This window comes from Caretta caretta, chromosome 4 (genome assembly GCF_965140235.1).
Source record: "Caretta caretta isolate rCarCar2 chromosome 4, rCarCar1.hap1, whole genome shotgun sequence".
NCBI lineage: Eukaryota > Metazoa > Chordata > Testudines > Cheloniidae > Caretta > Caretta caretta.
The window spans coordinates 78,788,202-78,811,229 of record NC_134209.1 but is presented as its reverse complement, the minus strand read 5'-3'; the positions used below and the strand labels follow the sequence as shown (position 1 = coordinate 78,811,229).

The following is a 23,028-nucleotide window of genomic DNA, read 5'->3' as shown; positions in this document are numbered from 1 at the left end:
TGAATTCTAATCCATCCTTTCATACCATTTTCTCACCCTTGAAATGATTTTTTAGAAAGAAGCTGTAGTAGGGGAAAACATGGCGACTGTATGGGAAGATGTAAAGATTTGGGTACCTTCATTAGTGGGGCTTCCTGCTTAATTATGGGTTGGATATTACTGCTGATAGACAAGATAATCCCACTATATTGAACTAACATCCTCCTTGAATGTGATTATTTTCATTTTAGCAAGAGTAAATCGATGTGGATAGATATGAATGATACATATTTTATCACCTCTATACCTCTGATGAATAGACCTTTAACCGGACAATTGTGTCTCTTCAGAAGAGCATACAAATAGAGGAGGTTTGGTGGCTGTAAAGAGAGCTTTGAAAAAGTACAAAAAAGAGGAGTAGCGTTTTATCTCATCAACTTAAATAGTTGTCTTAAGTGTTTACACTATTCCAGTTGCTTGGTGGAAGTGAGTCACTTTAATGATCTAACCTAAGAGGAGAGATTTCCATATATGACATATTAGCATGAAATACTTGTATGTTTGACCTTGGTGCTCTCTACTCACCAGCCAGCAAGTTGTTTTATATAAAAGTTGCATAAATATGCTGGTGGAGAAAGCAAAACTTTTAAGCTGCCTGCAGACCCCAGAATTAGTGATTGACACATCAAATGTGTGGTGATAATATCCATATTTAAAGGGGAAAATGGAACTCCTACTTTTACAGAGTTCAGACACTGATTATTGTAGTTCTTGTAAATAAAGAATTTCCTTCTTCAGAATTTCTTTCAAGCCAGACATTGTGATTGATATTGACACAGTATCAGCACTGCACTTATGGGGCTATGGGAGATATAGGTAGCATGAAGATTGCATTGTCTGCAGAGCTCTGAAAACTATCAAGGTGTAATCTCAACATGCTTCTGTAATGGTAAAAAAGAAAATAAAACAAAACGAAAAACCACTTGTGACAACCAATCTGTTGAACTATTAGGCACAGCTCCATGTGTATGTTGGAAAATTAGGCATTTTCTATAAAAAGTAATCCAGCAGTTTTTTTCAGCAGCTAGTAAATAATGAAGGAGGCACTTCTATTAATAATTTTAAAGAAAGTATTTTAATCAACATTCTACCTTGGAAAGCTGTGGAAGTAGATTTAGTCAGTTTTACCTGTCTCGCTTATCTTGATTTCACCGACAATCGTTTTTTAGATGATTGGGTGTTAAAATATGTGATAATGACCTCTGTGTCTATGATGTTAATATTCTGAGAAAAACAACCAACAGAAGAAACCATATGATGGAATCTAAACAAATCGATAATTTCCATTTATGTATTCCTAGAATAATGTCTTTAGCTTTCTAGACACTTACTATACACTGTCTTTATTTAATTTTTAAGATGCCAAAATATTCAAATAAATGCCCAGCCCTCTGGTCCAACAAGTGCCAAAACATGTTATTTTAATACCCAAATCTAACTAAACCCACAAAAATGCTGCTGTTTTGCTTTTAATATTAGTTATTGTGGCCCCAATTTATCAAAGCACTGAAGCATAGGTTTAGCTTGAAGTCAATGGGACTTAAGTTTGTGGCGGTTTTAGGTGATTTGCTGAAATGAGGCCATACACTGGAAAGTGTTTGGTCTTTTTCTTAGGAAAACCAAAGTTATTGGGAAAAACTCTTTAATTCTAAAGTAAATAAATACATTTAATCTTACTTTGTTTTAAGATCCAGGAATATAATATTTGTATCACAAATTTTAAGTCTTTGTTCCTCATTTGAACATTGTCAGTCTGAAAATATAGTGGCTTTCTGAACATAGAATCATAGAATCATAGAATATCAGGGTTGGAAGGGACCCCAGAAGGTCATCTAGTCCAACCCCCTGCTCAAAGCAGGACCAATTCCCAGTTAAATCATCCCAGCCAGGGCTTTGTCAAGCCTGACCTTAAAAACCTCTAAGGAAGGAGATTCTACCACCTCCCTAGGTAACGCATTCCAGTGTTTCACCACCCTCTTAGTGAAAAAGTTTTTCCTAATATCCAATCTAAACCTCCCCCACTGCAACTTGAGACCATTACTCCTCGTTCTGTCATCTGCTACAATTGAGAACAGTCTAGAGCCATCCTCTTTGGAACCCCCTTTTAGGTAGTTGAAAGCAGCTATCAAATCCCCCCTCATTCTTCTCTTCTGCAGGCTAAACAATCCCAGCTCCCTCAGCCTCTCCTCATAACTCATGTGTTCCAGTCCCCTAATCATTTTTGTTGCCCTTCGCTGGACTCTCTCCAATTTATCCACATCCTTCTTGAAGTGTGGGGCCCAAAACTGGACACAGTACTCCAGATGAGGCCTCACCAATGTCGAATAGAGGGGAACGATCACGTCCCTCGATCTGCTCGCTATGCCCCTACTTATATATCCCAAAATGCCATTGGCCTTCTTGGCAACAAGGGCACACTGCTGACTCATATCCAGCTTCTTGTCCACTGTCACCCCTAGGTCCTTTTCCGCAGAACTGCTGCCTAGCCATTCGGTCCCTAGTCTGTAGCTGTGCATTGGGTTCTTCCGTCCTAAGTGCAGGACCCTGCACTTATCCTTATTGAACCTCATCAGATTTCTTTTGGCCCAATCCTCCAATTTGTCTAGGTCTTTCTGTATCCTATCCCTCCCCTCCAGCGTATCTACCACTCCTCCCAGTTTAGTATCATCCGCAAATTTGCTGAGAGTGCAATCCACACCATCCTCCAGATCATTTATGAAGATATTGAACAAAACCAGCCCCAGGACCGACCCTTGGGGTACTCCACTTGATACCGGCTGCCAACTAGATATGGAGCCATTGATCACTACCCGTTGAGCCCGACAATCTAGCCAGCTTTCTACCCACCTTGTAGTGCATTCATCCAGCCCATACTTCCTTAACTTGCTGACAAGAATACTGTGGGAGACCGTGTTCCGAGACATGTGGAAAGTAAGTCTTAATAGAGAGTGAATCTGAAGTTGTTTAACTGAATTTAGTGACCGGGGGCGGGGGAGTGGTTTCAGTCAAAAGAGGTAGCTTGTTTATTCTATCTCTCCTCCTTGTAACAACTGTGTATGTATTTGAAAACTGTTATCATGTCCCCTCTAACTTCTCTTCTCCAGACTAAATGAACCAATTTTTCATGTTTTCTAGACCTTTAATCATTTTTGTTGCTCTTAGGAAGAGAAACGTTTGTTCTTCATCTAGTAGTGTCCCTGTGGGTGGTGCCACATCAGGATGTGCATGTGCCTGTGCTCTCTTGATTTGAGATTTTCATCAGCAGTGTCCACGGTTCCATCTGCACCCTAGAACCTTCCTGCCCCAATACGAGGGTATTTAGGGAGAGGCATTCCCACCAGCATTTCAGTTCCTTCTCTACAACCTGCAGCTTGAGGCAGGGTGCTGTTACATCCATTAGCTAGACACATGGACCTTTTGCTTATTTTTTCCTGTATTTTTATAGTATTTCCTTTATCATGTTTGTGATGTTCTCCTCTGGTGTTATCTGGACCGGTGATCTGCTAGGCCTCTCCAATCCTTGACTCTGGGAGCCAGACTTATCCTGCTCTGCTGTGAGAACCCCCGCTCCCGGGCTGTTCACGCACAGCCTCTAGCATGTAAGCCGCTCCCAGCTACTTGCAAGTGAATGACACTAGCCAATATCTCCGGTCCCAGAAACAACCCTAGGAATCTCTGTCTTGCAGTGTCGAGTTATGCCCACTGGACTCTGCAAGCTTATATGAGTTTGTCAATTTAACAAAGAAATTGATATGTACCAGGCTTGTTCTCCCAAGGGGAGTCTCTGACACACTGCAAACCAAATGCACTACTTCAGGTAGAATAAACAAACAGATTTATTAACTATAAAGGTAGATTTAAGTGATTATAAGTCAGAGCACAACAAGTCAGATTTGGTCAAAGAAATAAAAGCAAACTGCATTCTAAGATGATCTTAACACTTTCAGTGGCCTTACAAACTTAGATGCTTCTCACCACAGGCTGGCTCTTCAGCCAGACTCTCCCCTTTGATCAATGGGTCAGTTTCTTAGTGGTGGTGTTGCCTATAGATATAGGCAGAAGAGAACGAGTATGGCAAAATGTCTTGTTCTTTCTTTCCTCTTGGCTTTGCCTCCCCCACCTCCACCCCTTCAGAGTCAGGTGAGCATTACCTCATTGTAGGCCCAAACTGCCCTAAGGAAGGGGGTGACTCCCTTGAGGGTCTAACAGATTCTTTTGTTACTGCCTAAGGCAGTGTCCATTGTTCCTGTGAGGCTGGGCTGGGTTTGTCCCATCCGTGCCCTGATGGTGTGAACTGCCTCTCTGTTCTTGGAGAGTTTTTGCATGGGCTTGCTTTAAGCCATGAGGATACATTTTCAGCCTCATAACTATATACTTGAAATTATAACCTATAACCTTACTATAACATTACTGTAACAATCACTATAACAACCATTCTCAGTACATTATGAGCCTTCCGAAGACACCCAATATGACATACTTTGCATTGGATACCACACAATCATTTTATAAAGATGATGTCCGGGTTCCTTCCCCACTCTGAACTCTAGGGTACAGATGTGGGGACCCTCATGAAAGATCCCCCTAAGCTTATTCTTACCAGCCTAGGTTAAAAACTTTCCCAAGGTACAAACTTTGCCTTGTCCTTGAACAGTATGCTGCCACCACCAAGCGTTTTCAATAAAGAACAGGGAAAGAGATCACTTGGAGACCTCTTCTCCCCAAAATATCCCCCCCAAGCCCTACACACCCCCTTTCCTGGGGAGTTTGAGAATAATATCCTAACCAATTGATTACAAAATCATCAAAGACCCAACCCCTGGATCTTGGAACAATGGAAAAATCAGTCAGGTTCTTAAAAGAAGGATTTTATTAAAAAAAAAGAAAGGTAAAAATCATCTCTGTAAAATCAGGGTGGAAAATACTTTACTGGGTATTCAGATTCAAAACACAGAGGATCCCCCTCTGGGCAAAACCTTAAAGTTACAGAAAACAGAAATAAACCTCCCTCTTAACACAGGGAAAATTCACATAAAACAAAAGATAAACTAATCCGCCTTGCCTGGCTTTCCTATACTGGTTGCAATATTGGAGACTTGGATTACGATGGATTGGAGAAGATGGAATTCTATCTGGCCTCTCTCAGTCCCAAGAGAGAGAAACCACGTAAACAAAGAGAACAAACAAAAGCCTTTCCTCCCCAGCCAAGATTTGAAAGTGTCTTGTCCCCTTAGTGGTCCTTTGGGTCAGGTGCCAGCCAGGTTAGCTGAGCTTCTTAACCCTTTACAGGTAACAGGACATTGCCTCTGGCCAAGAGGAATTTTATAGCACTGTATACAGAAAGGTGGTTACCCTTCCCTTTATATTTATGACAGATGAACATGGGGGTGTAGCGTGTTCCCCCGATGTACTGAGCATCACAATATTATTTTTTTTTGTTTAGCAGAAATTGTGCTTTTTGGGGGGGAGGTGTCCCCCTTTCTCTCTTTTTGACCAAACTTGGCCTTTGTCATTTTTCTCTGGCCTCAATCTATGGCCTCAAGTACAGGTTATGTCCAACATCCTGGGTTTCAAACCCTGCCAGACCTGGTATAGGTGTTTCTCTTCCAGTGACACACATTCAAGCTGCCTCCACTGCTTTGGAGTATCTCTCATCTTCTCCAAATATAAGATCTTCTCAAGATTTAAGAAGAGATCTAAAAAGTTGAAGGAGGAGAGGCTGAAACTGCTGTTAAAGGAGCACTCGCTGAGACTCTCAGGGTCCAAGTCACCCCCCTGTAAATCGGACCTGCTGACTGCCTCTGATCCAGTAGTAAACGAAGTAGGCACCATCCAGACTTTCAAAGAAGAAAAGACCCCACTTTCCAAAAAGAGACACGCTCCACCGGCACTGACTTATTACTTGGTACCTACTTACTCACCATCTGTGCCATCTTCGACAGTGTCTTGTCCTTCAGTACTCATATGGTCTCCAGTCAAACTCTTGGAAAGTACTGAGAAAGATTTCCAGTTGATACCAGTATGACTTCCCCCAGTGCTGCCTCACCAGATAACCCATTATTGAACCTCTGTACCAATAAATCTGGTACTTCCCTGTAGCCTGGAACCAACTTGACCTACAGTACCGGCACTCTCCATTCCTCAACGGACATGGGGAGTAATACATCATCTGACTCAGAGTTATTTTTATATGGGTTCTCCACTTTCATGACCATGAATGGGAGCTATGCAATGAGATTTTCCAAGAGATATGTCTTACGTGGGGCCATCCACAGATAGAGCTCTTCACAACGCCATCCAATGCAAAGTGCAGATGATTCTGCTTGAAGGGAGCAGATCTAAGAAGTTGAGGGAGGAGCGGCTGAAACTCCTGTGAATGGAGCACATTAAGAAGGGCCAGAGGTTACTCACCTTGTGTAGTTACTGTAGTTCTTAGAGATGGGTGTCCCTGTAAGTGCTCCACTAGCTGCCTTCCTTGCCCTCTGCCTCTGAGTATCTCATTGGACTTTGGGGGTAGAGAAGGAACTGGACTGGTGGCAGGTCCACCCCTCCTATGTACTCTTATATCAGGGTACGTGGGCACCTAGGTGCAGGCACAGACCTGCGGACAGTGCTGGGGAAGATCTCTGATCAAGACTGCATGAGTGTGTGCACATTCTGAAGGTCACACTTCTCAACTCCAATTACTGTACAAGGTAAGTAACTGCTCCTTTTGTCAGGTTTCAGAGTAACAGCCGTGTTAGTCTGTATTCGCAAAAAGAAAAGGAGTACTTGTGGCACCTTAGAGACTAACCCATTTATTTGAGCATGAGCTTTTGTGAGCTACAGCTCACTTCATCGGATGCATACCGTGGATACTGCAGCAGACTTTATATACACACAGAGATCATGAAACAATACCTCCTCCCACCCCACTGTCCTGCTGGTAATGGCTTATCTAAAGTGATCATCAAGTTGGGCCATTTCCAGGACAAATCCAGGTTTTCTCACCCTCCACCCCCCCACACACAAACTCACTCTCCTGCTGGTAATAGCCCATCCAAAGTGACAACTCTCTACACAATGTGCATGGTAATCAAGGTGGGCCATTTCCAGAACAAATCCAGGTTTTCTAACCCCTCCACCCCCATACACACACAAACTCACTCGCCTGCTGGCAATAGCTCATCCAAACTGACCACTCTCCAAGTTTAAATCCAAGTTTAACCAGAACGTCGGGGGGGGGGGGTAGGAAAAAACAAGGGGAAATAGGCTACCTTGCATAATGACTTAGCCACTCCCAGTCTCTATTTAAGCCTAAATTAATAGTATCCAATTTGCAAATGAATTCCAATTCAGCAGTTTCTCGCTGGAGTTTGGATTTGAAGTTTTTTTGTTTTAAGATAGCGACCTTCATGTCTGTGATTGCGTGACCAGAGAGATTGAAGTGTTCTCCGACTGGTTTATGAATGTTATAATTCTTGACATCTGATTTGTGTCCATTTATTCTTTTACGTAGAGACTGTCCAGTTTGACCAATGTAAATGGCAGAGGGGCATTGCTGGCACATGATGGCATATATCACATTGGTGGATGTGCAGGTGAACGAGCCTCTGATAGTGTGGCTGATGTTATTAGGCCCTGTGATGGTGACCCCTGAATAGATATGTGGGCACAGTTGGCAACGGGCTTTGTTGCAAGGATAAGTTCCTGGGTTAGTGGTTCTGTTGTGTGGTATGTGGTTGTTGGTGAGTATTTGCTTCAGGTTGCGGGGCTGTCTGTAGGCAAGGACTGGCCTGTCTCCCAAGATTTGTGAGTGTTGGGTCATCCTTTAGGATAGGTTGTAGATCCTTAATAATGCGTTGGAGAGGTTTTAGTTGGGGGCTGAAGGTGACGGCTAGTGGTGTTCTGTTATTTTCTTTGTTAGGCCTGTCCTGTAGTAGGTAACTTCTGGGAACTCTTCTGGCTCTATCAATCTGTTTCTTCACTTCCGCAGGTGGGTATTGTAGTTGTAAGAAAGCTTGACAGAGATCTTGTAGGTGTTGTCTCTGTCTGAGGGGTTGGAGCAAATGCGGTTGTATCGCAGAGCTTGGCTGTAGACGATGGATCGTGTGGTGTGGTCAGGGTGAAAGCTGGAGGCATGTAGGTAGGAATAGCGGTCAGTAGGTTTCCGGTATAGGGTGGTGTTTGTGACCATTGTTTATTAGCACTGTAGTGTCCAGGAAGTGGATCTCTTGTGTGGACTGGACCAGGCTGAGGTTGATGGTGGGATGGAAGTTGTTGAAATCATGGTGGAATTCCTCAAGGGCTTCTTTTCCATGGGTCCAGATGATGAAGATGTCATCAATATAGCGCAAGTAGAGTAGGGGCTTTAGGGGACGAGAGCTGAGGAAGCGTTGTTCTAAATCAGCCATAAAAATGTTGGCATACTGTGGGGCCATGCGGGTACCCATAGCAGTGCCGCTGATCTGAAGGTATACATTGTCCCCAAATGTAAAATAGTTATGGGTAAGGACAAAGTCACAAAGTTCAGCCACCAGGTTAGCCGTGACATTATCGGGGATAGTGTTCTTGACGGCTTGTAGTCCATCTTTGTGTGGAATGTTGGTGTAGAGGGCTTCTACATCCATAGTGGCCAGGATGGTGTTATCAGGAAGATCACCGATGGATTGAAGTTTCCTCAGGAAGTCAGTGGTGTCTCGAAGGTAGCTGGGAGTGCTGGTAGCGTAGGGCCTGAGGAGGGAGTCTACATAGCCAGACAATCCTGCTGTCAGGGTGCCAATGCCTGAGATGATGGGGTGCCCAGGATTTCCAGGTTTATGGATCTTGGGTAGTAGATAGAATCTCCCAGGTCGGGGTTCCAGGGGTGTGTCTGTGCGGATTTGATCTTGTGCTTTTTCAGGAAGTTTCTTGAGCAAATGCTGTAGTTGCTTTTGGTAACTCTCAGTGGGATCATAGGGTAATGGCTTGTAGAAACTCGTGTTGGAGAGCTGCCGAGCAGCCTCTTGTTCATATTCCGACCTATTCATGATGACAACAGCACCTCCTTTGTCAGCCTTTTTGATTATGATGTCAGAGTTGTTTCTGAGGCTGTGGATGGCATTGCGTTCCGCATGGCTGAGGTTATGGGGCAAGTGATGCTGCTTTTCCACAATTTCAGCCAATGCACGTCGGCGGAAGCACTCTACGTAGAAGTCCAGTCTGCTGTTTCGACCTTCAGGAGGAGTCCACCTAGAATCCTTCTTTCTGTACTGTTGGTAGGGAGGCCTCTGTGGATTAGTATGTTGTTCAGAGGTATTTTGGAAATATTCCTTGAGTCGGAGACGTCGAAAATAGGATTCTAGGTCACCACAGAACTGTATCATGTTCGTGGGGGTGGAGGGGCAGAAGGAGAGGCCCCGAGATAGGACAGCTGCTTCTGCTGGGCTGAGAGTATAGTTGGATAGGTTAACAATATTGCTAGGTGGGTTGAGGGAACCATTGCTGTGGCCCCTTGTAGCATGTAGTAGTTTAGATAGTTTAGTGTCCTTTTTCTTTTGTAGAGAAGCAAAGTGTGCGTTGTAAATGGCTTGTTTAGTTTTAGTAAAATCCAGCCACGAGGAAGTTTGTGTGGAAGGTTGGTTTTTTATGAGAGTATCCATTTTTGAGAGCTCATTCTTAATCTTTCCCTGTTTGCTGTAGAGGATGTCAGGAGAGTGAGTTTGTGTGTGTATAGGGGTGGGGGGGTGAGAAAACCTGGATTTGTGCTGGAAATGGCCCACCTTGATTATCATGCACATTGTGTAGAGAGTTGTCACTTTGGATGGGCTATTACCAGCAGGAGAGTGAGTTTGTGTGTGGGGGGGTGGAGGGTGAGAAAACCTGGATTTGTCCTGGAAATGGCCCAACTTGATGATCACTTTAGATAAGCTATTACCAGCAGGACAGTGGGGTGGGAGGAGGTATTGTTTCATGATCTCTGTGTGTATATAAAGTCTGCTGCAGTATCCACGGTATGCATCCGATGAAGTGAGTTGTAGCTCACGAAAGCTCATGCTCAAATAAATTGGTTAGTCTCTAACGTGCCACAAGTACTCCTTTTCTTTTTGGTCCTTTTGTGTGGGCTTTTGGATAGACATACGTTTTATTTTGAATGTTGTTCACTTAATAAAGCAGAGCCTGAAAAAGGGATAGGAATGGACAAAAGTGTTTTTTTACGTTTTTGACCAGTCCAAGAGGGGAAACTGAGGCAAAACTGCCTGTAATATGATCCTAGGCCATGAAGGGTCACACAGGAGGCACCTGGTCCACTACAGCTAGCTTAGCTGACAGGATTTGCAAGATTCCCTCCTGTCTGTGCAGTGATGAAGAGAATGGATTAAACTGTTTATTAGCTGATTAGCAGCAATGGATTCAGAAAATTGTTCTGTAGCTTCTGCAGGAGCATTGGCAGCTGCAGGAGATGCAGTGGGACATGCAGCAAGCAGTGATGCTTGTGGACAGCAGCAGTGGCAAAGAGACCACTGTTGCCAGCAGGTGAGGGGTCCTGCTATATTTCAAATGTGGAAGCCTAGACAAAAGAGTGGAATGGGAGTTGGCAGAGGGAGCACTCAGAAAGGGCTTGGGGAAGAGATACTCCAAAGGCAGTCTAGAGAAGGAAGGGCCTGCCTAAATGTGACAAGTGGTGTGACATATGAAGAGGGTCCTAAGAAATGTAAAAATGCGAAAAGAAAAGAAAAGAAAAGTAGTAGACTAAGGAGAGTGTGTCCCCCAAGGGGCAGTGGACAAGTGTACAACCAGGACAGGGAGGAAGGAAGAGTACCTCTAAGAAGAAGTGTGTTTTTCTTGTGAAAATGAAGACTTTTCCTGGTAATATCCAGAACACTTGGGAAATTCAGGATGGGTTGGTACAATTTCCTATATCTGTAAGCCCTCTAAATGGTATATTACATCTAATAATTTGAGCAATGTCATTTCAGATAATATAAGCAATTGTAACCTAATGCACAAGCTTTATGGTGCACCATAAAATGGGAAAGTAATTTGGTATTTTCAGGTTGGTTTTAGCCTGTAGTGTTAGCAAAATGTTCATTCTTTCTGTTGATGTTTAATTAGGCCATGCACAGTAAACAAGTCTATAATAGACTTGCCTTGCACTTTAAAAATAGAATTAAATCTAAAGTTGTTTTATAATATGTACATCAATGTAAAGGAAAACTTTAATAGCATCACTGCACTAACCCGTTTTTAGAAATATTTTCTCTTTTGGATTTGTCCAAAAAAAAGGGGGGGGGTGTTTTCTTAAATTGGATTCTCATTTTTATGAAAGCTTGCTTTGATTTAATCAATCTCAAATGCATATATTAGTTTTCATTCCAGTGCTCTTGCTGCTTCATCTTCATCTTCAGTAGCATTATGAAAGAAAAGAATATAATAGCTTTCTGAAATTAGTCTTTTAAAATGTCCTTTCAATGGTCACATAATTTAAATAGAGTTGGTTGAGAAATGGTTTTCATGTCCCAAAAAATTAAGATTTCAAAAAATTTCCCTTTCCACAGTGGGCTGAACCCAAGATTGTTCAAAATTTTTCATGAAAAGAATCATAGAACTGGAAGGGATCTTGAGAGGTCATATCTAGTCCAGTCCCCTGCACTCATGGCAGGACTAAGTGAGACCATTCCTGACAGGTGTTTGTCTAACCTGCTCTTAAAAATCTCCAATGAAAGAGATTCTACAACCTCCCTAGGCAATTTATTCCAGTGCTTAACTACCCTGACAGTTAGGAAGTTTTTCTTAATGTCCAATCTAAACCTCCCTTGCTGCAATTTAAGCCCATTGCTTCTAGTCCTATTCTCACATGTTAAGACAAACAATTTTTCTTCCTCCTCCTTTTACATACTTGAAAACTGTTATCATGGCCCCTCTGTCTTTTCTTTTCCATACTAAACAAACCCAATTTTTTCAATCTTCCCTCGTAGGTCATTTTTGTTGCTCTTCTCTGGACTCTCTCCAATTTGTCCACATCCTTCCTGAAGTGTGGTGCCCAGAACTGGACACAATACTCCACTTGACGCCTAATCAGAGTGGAGTACAGCAGAAGCTTACTTCTCGTGTCTTGCTTACAACACTTCTGCTAGTACATCCCAGAATGATGTTCGCTTGTTTGCAACAACATTACACTGGTTTCAGAGGAACAGCCGTGTTAGTCTGTATTCGCAAAAAGAAAAGGAGTACTTGTGGCACCTTAGAGGTTAGTCTCTAAGGTGCCACAAGTACTCCTTTTCTTTTTGCGAACATTACACTGTTGACCACTTAGCTTGTGGTCCACTATGACCCCCAGATCCCTTTCTGCAGTACTCTTTTCTAGGTAGTCATTTCCCATTTTGTATGTGTGCAACTGATGTTCCTTCCTAATTGGAGTATGACCCTGAACCACTGATAACTACTCTCTGGGAAAGGTTTTCCAACCAGTTTTGAACCCACCTTATAGTAGCTCCATCTAGGTTGTATTTCCCTAATTTGTTTATGATAAGGTCCTGCAAGACCGTGTCAAAAGCTTTACTAAACTCAAGATACACCACGTCTACCACTCCCCCCCCCCCCATCAACAAAGCTTGTTACCCTGTCAAAGGAAGCTATCAGGTTGGTTTGACACAATTTGTTTTTGACAAATCCATGCTGACTGTTACCTAGCATCTTATTATCTTCTAGATGTTTGCAAATTGATTGCTTAATTATTTGCTGTATTATCTTTCCGGGTACAGAAGTTAAGTTGACTGGTCTGAAATTTCCTGGGTTGTCCTTATTCCCTTTTTATAGATGGGCACTGTATTTGCCCTTTTCCAGTCTTCTGGAATCTTTCCCGTCTTCCATGACTTCTCAAAGATAATCGTTAATGGCTCAGATATCTCATCAGTCAGCTCCTTGAGTATTGTAGGATGCATTTCATCAGGCTCTGGGACTTGAAGATAGCTAATTTATCCAAGTAATTTTGAACTTGTTCTTTCCCTATTTTAGCCTCTTCTGATCTTACCTCATTTTCACTGGCATTCACTATGTTAAACATCTAATCATGACCAATCTTCTTGGTGAAAACTGAAACAAAGAAGTCATTAAGCACATCTGCCATTTCCACATTTTCTATTGTTATTTTCTACGCCTCATTGGGTAACGGGCCTATCTTGTCCTTGATCGTCGTCTTGCTTCTAATGTATTTGTAGAATGTTTTCTTGTTACCCTTTGTCTCTGGCTAGTTTGATCTCGTTTTATGCCTTGGCCTTTCTAATTTTGTCCCTACATACTTCTGTTATTTGTTTATATTTATCCTTTGTAATTTGACCTAGTTTACACTTTTTGTAGGACTTTTTTTTTATTTTTAAATCATTGAAGATCTCCTGGTTAAAATACAGACCTAGAATACTGAATGACCTTGTGGGCAGAACATGCATTTGTAATGTGGGATACCCAACCTCAAGTCCCTGTTCTCAAGCAGGAACAGCAATGACTTGAATCTGTGTCCCCTACATTCCAGGTAGTGTCCTGACCACAATGCTGTTGGCTATTCTGTGATGTCTTGATTTCTCTCAGTTCCATTCTGGACCCGAGAAACCTTTCCAACTAAGTTTTGTTAAAACTTGTACATTCCCATGAAAATTTTCAGTTTTGACAAATCCTAGAAAAAAAAAATGTTGTTGAAAAATTCCTTACCAGGTCTAAGTTTCAATTATCTTCAGTTACATGGGGATTTTAACCTGTAAGACTATACTTTTGAATTGTTTGTTTCTGAACATGTCTCCCATCTCTTTGTTCACTCTTACCTTTGAGCCTTCTGTCATGTCATTCCATGGGTTAGGGACAATTTTCAATTCCTGTTGTGACACATCTACAGATGCTTTACAGTGACTCTCCAGACTGTTTGTAGTTGAGGGCAGAACTAGGCTTGTTAGGGAAGGATAGTTCCAGCTACAAAAACGCACCTCCGTTTTGCTTTTGTCACTCAGCTGCAGGCAAGCTTTCTCTGGTGCTCCCAGAAACTGACACCAAAACATGGTGGATTGATTTAAATCAGGGTGATTTAAAGGAGTGATTTAAATCACCTAGTAGAAAGCCGCAATCTAAAATATATTCTTAATACTTTTCCATTTGTACTTCAGTTATTTTCTAATGAAAGATACATTTTCACTGATTGATATAACTGTTAAAACATGTTGATTTACAACCAAATAGAGCCTTCACACTAGATTTGGTACATCTTTTTGCTACCTAGGTGGGTACACTGTAACAATATATATTTATTGAAGCAATTATATAGCTTAATATTTTCAGATTTTTATTAATTGTACAATTTTACTGTGTTAGAAATATATTGCTTATTTTCTATATAATTAACTTTTTGTTCATAATTTATGTCAAGCTGCATTAGGATGGTAACTAGAATTTAATTAAACACAAAAAAGCATACAAAATTAATTTTTATTAACCAGCTTAAATATTTTGGATACCTAGACATCTCTTATTAAAACATGTTTCACATTTACGACTAAATCATTTATTAAAGAGAGGGATTAACTGTAATCAGTGATTTAAACTGATTATTTCAGTCTGGGAAAATTTTCAGATATACCTAAATGAAAGTGACTGGAGCTTCAGTTCCTAGTCTCACCTAAGTCTTTTGAAAATAAGACAGTCTCCTAAATTGCTTAGGCTGACCTATTGTGCCATACTTATAAAGCTTGACCTCACAGGTTGATGTTTTTCCCTGGGTCTTTCCTTTTATAGAAAATCAGGTTTTAACTCAGTATTTGCTAGTGCCGTGGATTTAAAGCGTATCATTCTTTTTAAAAAGTGTCCAGATTATAATAAATTTAGACGTTAACATATTCTGTATTAAATTCATTTTAAACATTTATTTTAAAAGAAAAATATAATTTAAATAAACAGTCTGGTTTTTTTACCTTTTTTCTACAAAAAAATCATCAATTTTTAAGCCATCCTGTGCAAAACAGAAAAGGGAGATTTTTTTTTTATTTCTACTATAAGGCTTACTGCATTCTAAGCTTTCACTTCACTGTTATTTAGCCATGGGGGCTCTTCAGAAATGTTTCTGCAGATCTTTCAAAACACTTCTAAAAACATTCAAGCCCAACTCTTTCAGTTTTACCTTTTATTTGTATTGTACTGTGCCCTATCTGCTGTGCCGCTAAGCTTGATCCTGCAAGGTGCTGAGCATTCTGGTCCTGATTCAGCAAGCACTTAAGCACATGCTTGACTTTAACCATAGGTGTAGTCCCATTGACTTCAGTTGGACTATTCACATGCTTAAAGTTAAGCACACAGTTAAGTGCTTTGCTGGATTGTGGTCAGAGTGCTCAGCATCTTTGAAGGATCAAGGATTTAGACTGGAAACTCAGTCCATGGGCCTGTTCTTTATTTATCAGATGTGACAGCTGGATTGCACAGTGCCATTATAACTGGTAGTACAGTCTAAATAGTATCATCTTTCAGTGATTCTTGAGAGTAAAATAATAATAAATCATTGCTCCCTTTTGATGGCACTTGTTATGAAAATTAAAAATATGGATATACAAATATACATATTTCTACAAATAATGCTTTATGTGAGATTCATAGATAACATATTTTTTCCATATAAGAAAAAACTAATCTTGCATTACAATTCCAAAAGATTAGGTTAGTGTATCAATTCTATTTTTCAGGAAGTACTGAGTTTTGATATTCACTTATATGCCAGTATTTTGATTTCATAAATATGGCTTAATACTAGAGTGCATTAATTATTAGTCAGTTAAAATAATGCCACTGTTTCTATGGCCCCAGTTAGAATTATGCATCCTAAGTAAACAAATCATACTTCACTCAAGTTGTAAGATACCTATTACCATTTCTCTTGAATACATACATTTTTCATCATCAAAAAACTGCATCACCTTCATTTTTCTTCCACACTTAACTGCCTGCCTTTTAGTGACTAAGAGATTATTTTAAGCTTTTTTTGTGTGTTCAATATTGATGATGCCAGTGCAGAGCTATCACTTTTGTAATGTTAAATGGCACATGAAATCTTTTAAGTCCACAACAACCTACACAGAAAGTGCAGAAAACGAAAATTCCTAAACTGTACTATATATTTTATTAACTACATTCATATGTCCTACGAAGGTACATTGTATCTCATTCATGCTTTGCATGGTTTTCTAATTCTCATCTGTGCTGTCAGTATTTCCTAGTTGCTTCAATGTTTTGGGCCACCTTGATTTTATTGTGGGGTTGGCCTACATCTGCTGAATTGGCAGTGTGAGATATTTTGGGTATACATGTTATTGGTTCGCTACCTGTACCTTATCTCTTACCTGAGTATAGATGAATGGATGTGATGACTAATTCTCAGAATAACTGACAATGCTGGTATTTCTCAGGTATCAATACTCATAGTAAGTATAGACTATTTAAATATATTACTTCTTAAGCAAATTCCTCTCTCTGGTAAATTAAAAAGTCTCCTATCACAAACTAAATAATAAAACTGTTCTATGTAGCCTCTCACCCACCCTGATGTTATTCTGGGTTGAGATTCTTTTACAAGTCGTCATCGTCATCATCATCATCTTTCTTCTTCCACAACTTCCAAGGAGATTCTTGCCTGTTAAAGTGAAATGAATAAGAGTCTGAGCTAAATAAGCTTTTTGAAATAAACAGACTGTTAGTGATTACAGTGTAGTACAGCAACATGTTATAGAATCATAAACTATATATTTGTGTAACTCTGGATATATACTGTATTATTCAGAAGCATCAATTTCTGGCAAAATAAAGGCTAAGTGTAAAGGATAGTACCATTTTAGGAGTGACATTTATTTTAAAACTTTGACACAATTTGGAAGATGCAATTTACTACTTTCATAAATAGCTTATGTTCATATTTAAAAGCTTCATAGTTCATTACGACTGACTTACACTCAGGGAGCATTAAATTTCCACATGTTCTTCAGGAAGAGAGTGTCTTCTTTTCCTCCCCCAAGAGGCTTTTTTTTCACTTTGCAGGGTAGAAAATCCCCTGAAGGACAAAGTCAAATTTCAGTGCTGCAGAGGTGTATATATAGCCAAGAAATTTCTTAATTACCATACAAATCTTAAGGGGAAAACTTCTTTTCAAAACATCATCTGTATGTTTAGCAATAGCATGTTTGTAATAACAAGAAGAATCTGAATATAGCTAAAGTAAAGGTGTCAAGATGTGGTGAAACAAAATGCTGTGTGCAACCCACTGAGAGGCACTGTGGTAAATTTTCAGGAGTACAAGGGTGACACCTAATTTGCACATAGACGCACATAGTATTTTAATCACTAAGTGCACATGCAATTTTTTTGTTAGGACTTTGAGAGCTTACAAAGCTCTTTACAAGGCAAAATATGTTATGAAGGTTTCAAAGCAAGGTGTGTGCAGCCTGATGATGGTTCTCGGAAACAGAGTTCTTAGTGGTTTGTATTGTTGTTCATGACTGTAGTGTATCTCTGAAATGGCCACATACATGATGAAATGTACGTTTGAGTCTGCTGAGTGTTTGCTGTGTTGTTTTTCCCCCCAGGCTCATAAATAAAAAGTCTTTTCTCAAATCTAGGTACCTCTTAAGAGGCACAAATAGCAGTCATGGTAATTAACTCCAGATATCTGTCACTACAGATTGATTGTGTGTGTGTGTATATATATATATATATATATATATGTGTATATATATATATATATATAAAGTAAGTAAATTTCTTCTTGAATCTTGGATTGCAGAATGAGACAATGAGCCTGTCCATTCTAGCTGACCTTTGGCCTCATCTACTTTGGTTTCAGGTAAAAATGGGTGTATACTTTCTTTTGTCCCCTTCAAAGCTACTGCAATGAACTGTGAAATTAGTTTGATCCTTTCAGCAGGTGGACAACAATTTATACTCATATTTTTTGAGCAAGACAGAAAACATTTTTCTGAACTTCCATGAAAATGCCTGCAACTTTATGAGAGGCCTCCCACTCCCCTTGCAATTTCAAGCTAAGGTCCCTACTCATCTCTGAAGTTTTAATAAATACTTGGCAATATCTTCTGTAGCTGTTGAAAGTCAAGTATTGGCTTTGGAGATGCAGCGTGGAGTCCTCCATGACCCTAGAAGAAGTGGCTTCCTTCTGCAACCTTCCTTAACCAGATACACTTGAAACACCAGGATCTACTTACCCTATCTACCCCACTCATAAGCAGTCCACTTTTTTTCTGTTTGCTCTCAATAGTTTTCTGCTTCTACAGGAAAATGCAGCAAGTGGCTATGGTTATGGTTTTGCACTGTAGCCCTAACAGGGGGTCTTTACCATCTCTAACTTGTTTGACAATTCAACCACATTAGATAAACATATTCATTGGATATTTATGCATAAAAGAGCAGAAGAATAGTTTACAATGTGGACACTTGAATTGTCATAATTAGTTTTGAATTAACAGCGTGTTGAAATGAATGGGGCTAGTTCATATCTTTTAAAGCTATTTGGTGAGGCCGGCTCGTACAGACTTTGCATGTAGCGTTGTGTTAATGCACATTGGTGCACATATGGAAGAAATATCTTTTAAAAGCTGTACATTTCAAAAAAAAAAAAAAAAAAGCTTAAATTCCAAGGAAACCAAGTGCTGCCAGTGGTTTGGAGGACATATTTCCGTGGATAGCATGTGGCTCAAGGGCTGAGAATAACACTGCTAAATTATTCTAACAATTTCTTTGTAAAAATATTAGCAGATAGTTAATGAACCAGCCCATTGTGGCTGTATTCTGTCTTCAGTATTCTGTCACTCTAGTTGTGCTATGTGAAGCCTAAAGTTTCTGGGTAAAATCCTGGCCCCAGTTTAGTCAACACAAGTTTTGTTATTGATTTCAGTGAGCCCAGGATTTCACCCAGAATCTTTAAACCCATCCTCTGTATACTTAATGCAAAGACAAAATGTCTCATTTAGACATTTCTTGATGATATTTCATTATGACCGGATATTCACAGTGAAAATTACATGTTATGACACGCAGACCTTGAGAAACGTAGAAATGCTGTTTATTTACAAACACATATTGCTTGCTGCCTAATCACCTTGATATTTATCAAACAAGTAATATGTCAGTCCCTGGCTGAAGCAGGAGCAGATCTGGGCAGCAGCAAGGGCTGGTTATATGGAAACAGGCACAGGACTAAAGCATGAGCAATGGTTGGCTGGGGCAGAATCAGGAATGAAAGCAGTCTGAAACCATTGGCAGTGAGAGTGCTCCTGGTGAGGCAGTGACATTAAGAACACAAATATGGCCATGCTAGATCAGATCAATAGTCCATCTAGACCAGTGTCCTGTCTTTCAACAGTGGACAGTGCCAGATGCAGTAAGTGATCCATCCCCTGTCGTCCAGACCTAGCTTCTGATAGTCAGAGACTTAGGGACACCTTGAGCATTGGTGTTGCATCCTTGACAATCTTGGCTGATTGCCATTAATAGACCTATCCTCCATGAACTTATCTAATTCTTTTTGAACCCTGAGATACTTTTGGTTTCACAAGATCCCATGGCATCCAGCTCCACAGGTTGACTCTTCATTGTGTGAAGTACTTCCTTATCTTTGTTTTAAATTTGCTGCCTATTAATTTCACTGGTGACCCCTATCTAGTTCTTGTGTTATGTGACACGGTAAATAACACTTTCTTATTCACTTTCTCCACACAGTTCATAATTTTATAGACCTCTCTCATATCTCCTCTGAGGCTATGTGTACACTACCACTTATGTCAGCATATTCCAGAAGTCTTGAGGTCTTTCTGAGTGTAGCCTTCATTGATTTGAGCTCTACCATATAATTCATGAACAACCCCCCCCCCCCCGAGCAACATCAGTTATGCTGCCATAAGCATTAGTGTGCACAGCCGCTCATTGGGGGTAGATTAATCTCCCATCGACATAGAGTGGCTGCATGAGAGATCTCTCTAGCTAAAGATGGCCTTAGTCATCTCTTTTTTGTAAGATGAACAGTCCCAGTCTGTTTTTAATCTCTCTTCATATGGAAGCTGTTCCATATCCTTAATAATTTTTGTTGCCCTTCTCTGTATGTTTTCTAGTTCTGCCATCTATTTTTAGAGATAGGGCAACAAGAACTGCATGCAGTATTCAAGGTATGTGTGTCATGGACTTATATAGTGACATTATGATATTTTCTATATTCTTCTGTATTCCTTTCTGAATATATTCCTTTACTAACAGTCTCTTAGCTTTTTTGACTGCCACTGCACATTGAACAGATGTTTTCAGAGAACTGTCCACAGTGACTCCAACCAAGGTCATTTTCTTGAGTGATAACAGCTACTTTTGACCTCATCATTTTATATGTATAGCTGGGCTTATGTTTTCCAATGTGCATTACTTTCAACTTATGAACATGGAATTTCATCTACTATTTTGTTGCCCAGTCATCCAGTTTTGGGAGATGCCTTTGTAATTCTTTGCAGTGTGCTTTGGACTTAACTATCTTGTGTAATTTAGTATACTCTGCTAACTTTGCCACCTCACTGTTTACCCCCCCCCCCTTCAGATAATTTAGGAATCTGTTGAACAGCACTGGTGCCAGTACAGATCTTTGGGGGATGCTGCTATTTACCTCTGTCCATTGTGAGAAATTACCATTTATTCCTTCCCTTGGTTTCCTGTCTTTCAGTTACTGATCCACAAGAAGACTTTCCTCTTATCCCATGACTGCTTAGTTTGCTTAAGGGCCTTTGGTGAGGGACCTTGTCAAAGGCTTTCTGAAAGTCCACTATACACTGTATCCACTGGATCACCATTGTCCATGTGTTCGTTGAATTCTAATAGATTGGTGAAGCATGATTTCCCTTTACAAAATCCTGTCTCAACTGTTCCCTCACCCAATTTGTCTAGTACAGGTTATTGGCCTGTAATTGTCAGGATTCCCCAGGGTGGATAAAAATAAATGATTGATTTATTTTTTTAAATAAAAAAGTTTGGATTTTTTTCTTTAAATTGAATTTTTTAATATAAGTTTTTTTCCTCAAAAAGCATATCTAAAGATAGATACATTATAGCTCAAAGATTCCTAATCGTGGAATAGGGATTACAAATTCTAATTCTATAGAATGAGACAATATATTCATGTAATGTTTAAGAAAAGTTTTGTAAATGAGTTCCAATAGTTCATGGATTAGGGTCCCAATTTTATGGAGTTCCAGGGGCTTCTTTATAGATTATTTAGGTTAATCTTTCTATCTACCCAATGGGACTCAGTGCTCAGTCTAGAAGATACCATCAGAGATGCTTAGTTTTGCAGTTCTCAAACTGTGGATTTGTGTCGCCAGAGATAACATGCTTGTTAACAGCAAAAATGTTTTTAAATAAATAAATAATATATAGAAGTGAGAAATAACAAACCTCAACCCTATTGTGCCTCTGCAAATTTGTGTACACAGAGTTAATCCCTTACCTCTCTCTAAAAGTGCAAAGTTTAAAAAAATTCAATGAACAGAAGATTGTTGGGGGCAGAATTGATCTGGACCAGGAGAAGAAGTCTGGAGATAAATGTGAGATGGGAGGAACAGGCAGTAGAAACAAAAGTGAAAATGTTTGAGCAGCATATTCCAGAAGTCTTGAGGTCTTTCTGAGTGAAGCCTTCATTGATTTGAGATCTACCATACCATTCTCTCACTAGAAGAGAAAACCTATAATGGCATCAGGCCATAAAAGAGACCCAGTTTGGGAATAAGAACCATTCAAGAAATATGTTTGCTGATGATGTTTTAAAGAAAGTCACACCAGTGAACTGGTGGAAGTTACTTAAGCACTTGGATTCAGAGATTGTTGAAGTGATAATCTCACTTTTTAACAGCAGTAGCTTCTTCTGCTGGTGTGGAAAGAGTATTTTCTTCCTTTGGACTAATTCATTCCAAATTGAGAAATTGTTTGGGACCTGAAAAAGCAAGAAAGCTTGTTTTTCTTTTCCAGATTATGAACAAACAGGAAAGTGAAGGTGAAGACGATTGAGTTAGCTGCAGAAGCCAATATTTTAAGTTTCTCATGTTGACCTGGCTGACATAGTCATTTTAATTTTGGGTTGGTTTTTTTTGTTGTTTTTGTTTTTTGTTTTTTTTTAAATATTTCATTTAATTATTTTAGTTAAACAATTTTAACAAAAACACACCCAATTTTAAAAAAAACTTGAATGTTTAAGTATCAGAGGGGTAACTGTGTTAGTCTTTATCCACAAAAACAGCGAGGAGTCCAGTGGCACCTTAAAGACTAACAGATTTATTTGGGCATAAGCTTTTGTGAGTAAAAAATCAGATGCATGGATCTGAAGAAGTGGGATTTTTTACTCTCAAAAGCTTATGCCCAAATAAATCTGTTAGTCTTTAAGGCGACACCGGACTCCTCATTGTTTTTGAATGTTTAACTAAATTCAAAAATTCATATGCTTGTTTTGTTAAAATATTATATGTTGGCTGTTGAAGAAAAACATCCAGAATACATAACATTGTTTTAGTTAAATAAAACAATTTAATGTCTGTCTGGTGGTGATCTCCTCCTAATACATCATGGCAGGAAAATCCTCCAAGTATTAGCAAAAAGGAAAGGAGTACTAGTGGCACCTTAGAGACTAACCAATTTATTTGAGCATAAGCTTTCGTGAGCTACAGCTCACTTCATTGGATGCATTGAATTGTTGAATTGGAGATAGTTCACCTCCCAATGACTTCATAAATATTTGCTTCGATTATCTTTGGTAAATGAAATAACCAGACAATCATTCATTTTCTGATATAGCTGTAAAACTAATCTGAAAAGTTTTCAAAATGAATCACTTTATAAATGTATAGTGTGTGCCTTCTAAAAATGAAACCTACATCTATCTGAGTTTGAAGTATATGTATTAAGGTTATAACAACCAAGAATGCACTTTTATGTAGAAATCCATGATTAAATCGAGTCTTCCTGACTAGTGAT

At 39.7% G+C, this 23,028-nt stretch overlaps 1 protein-coding gene across 3 annotated transcripts in view; it reads left to right on the top strand.

The window, feature by feature from the left end:
* Positions 1 to 23,028, top strand: part of SPOCK3 (SPARC (osteonectin), cwcv and kazal like domains proteoglycan 3) — a 389,564-nt gene that overhangs the window by 239,787 nt on the left and 126,749 nt on the right. The window lies entirely within an intron of this gene.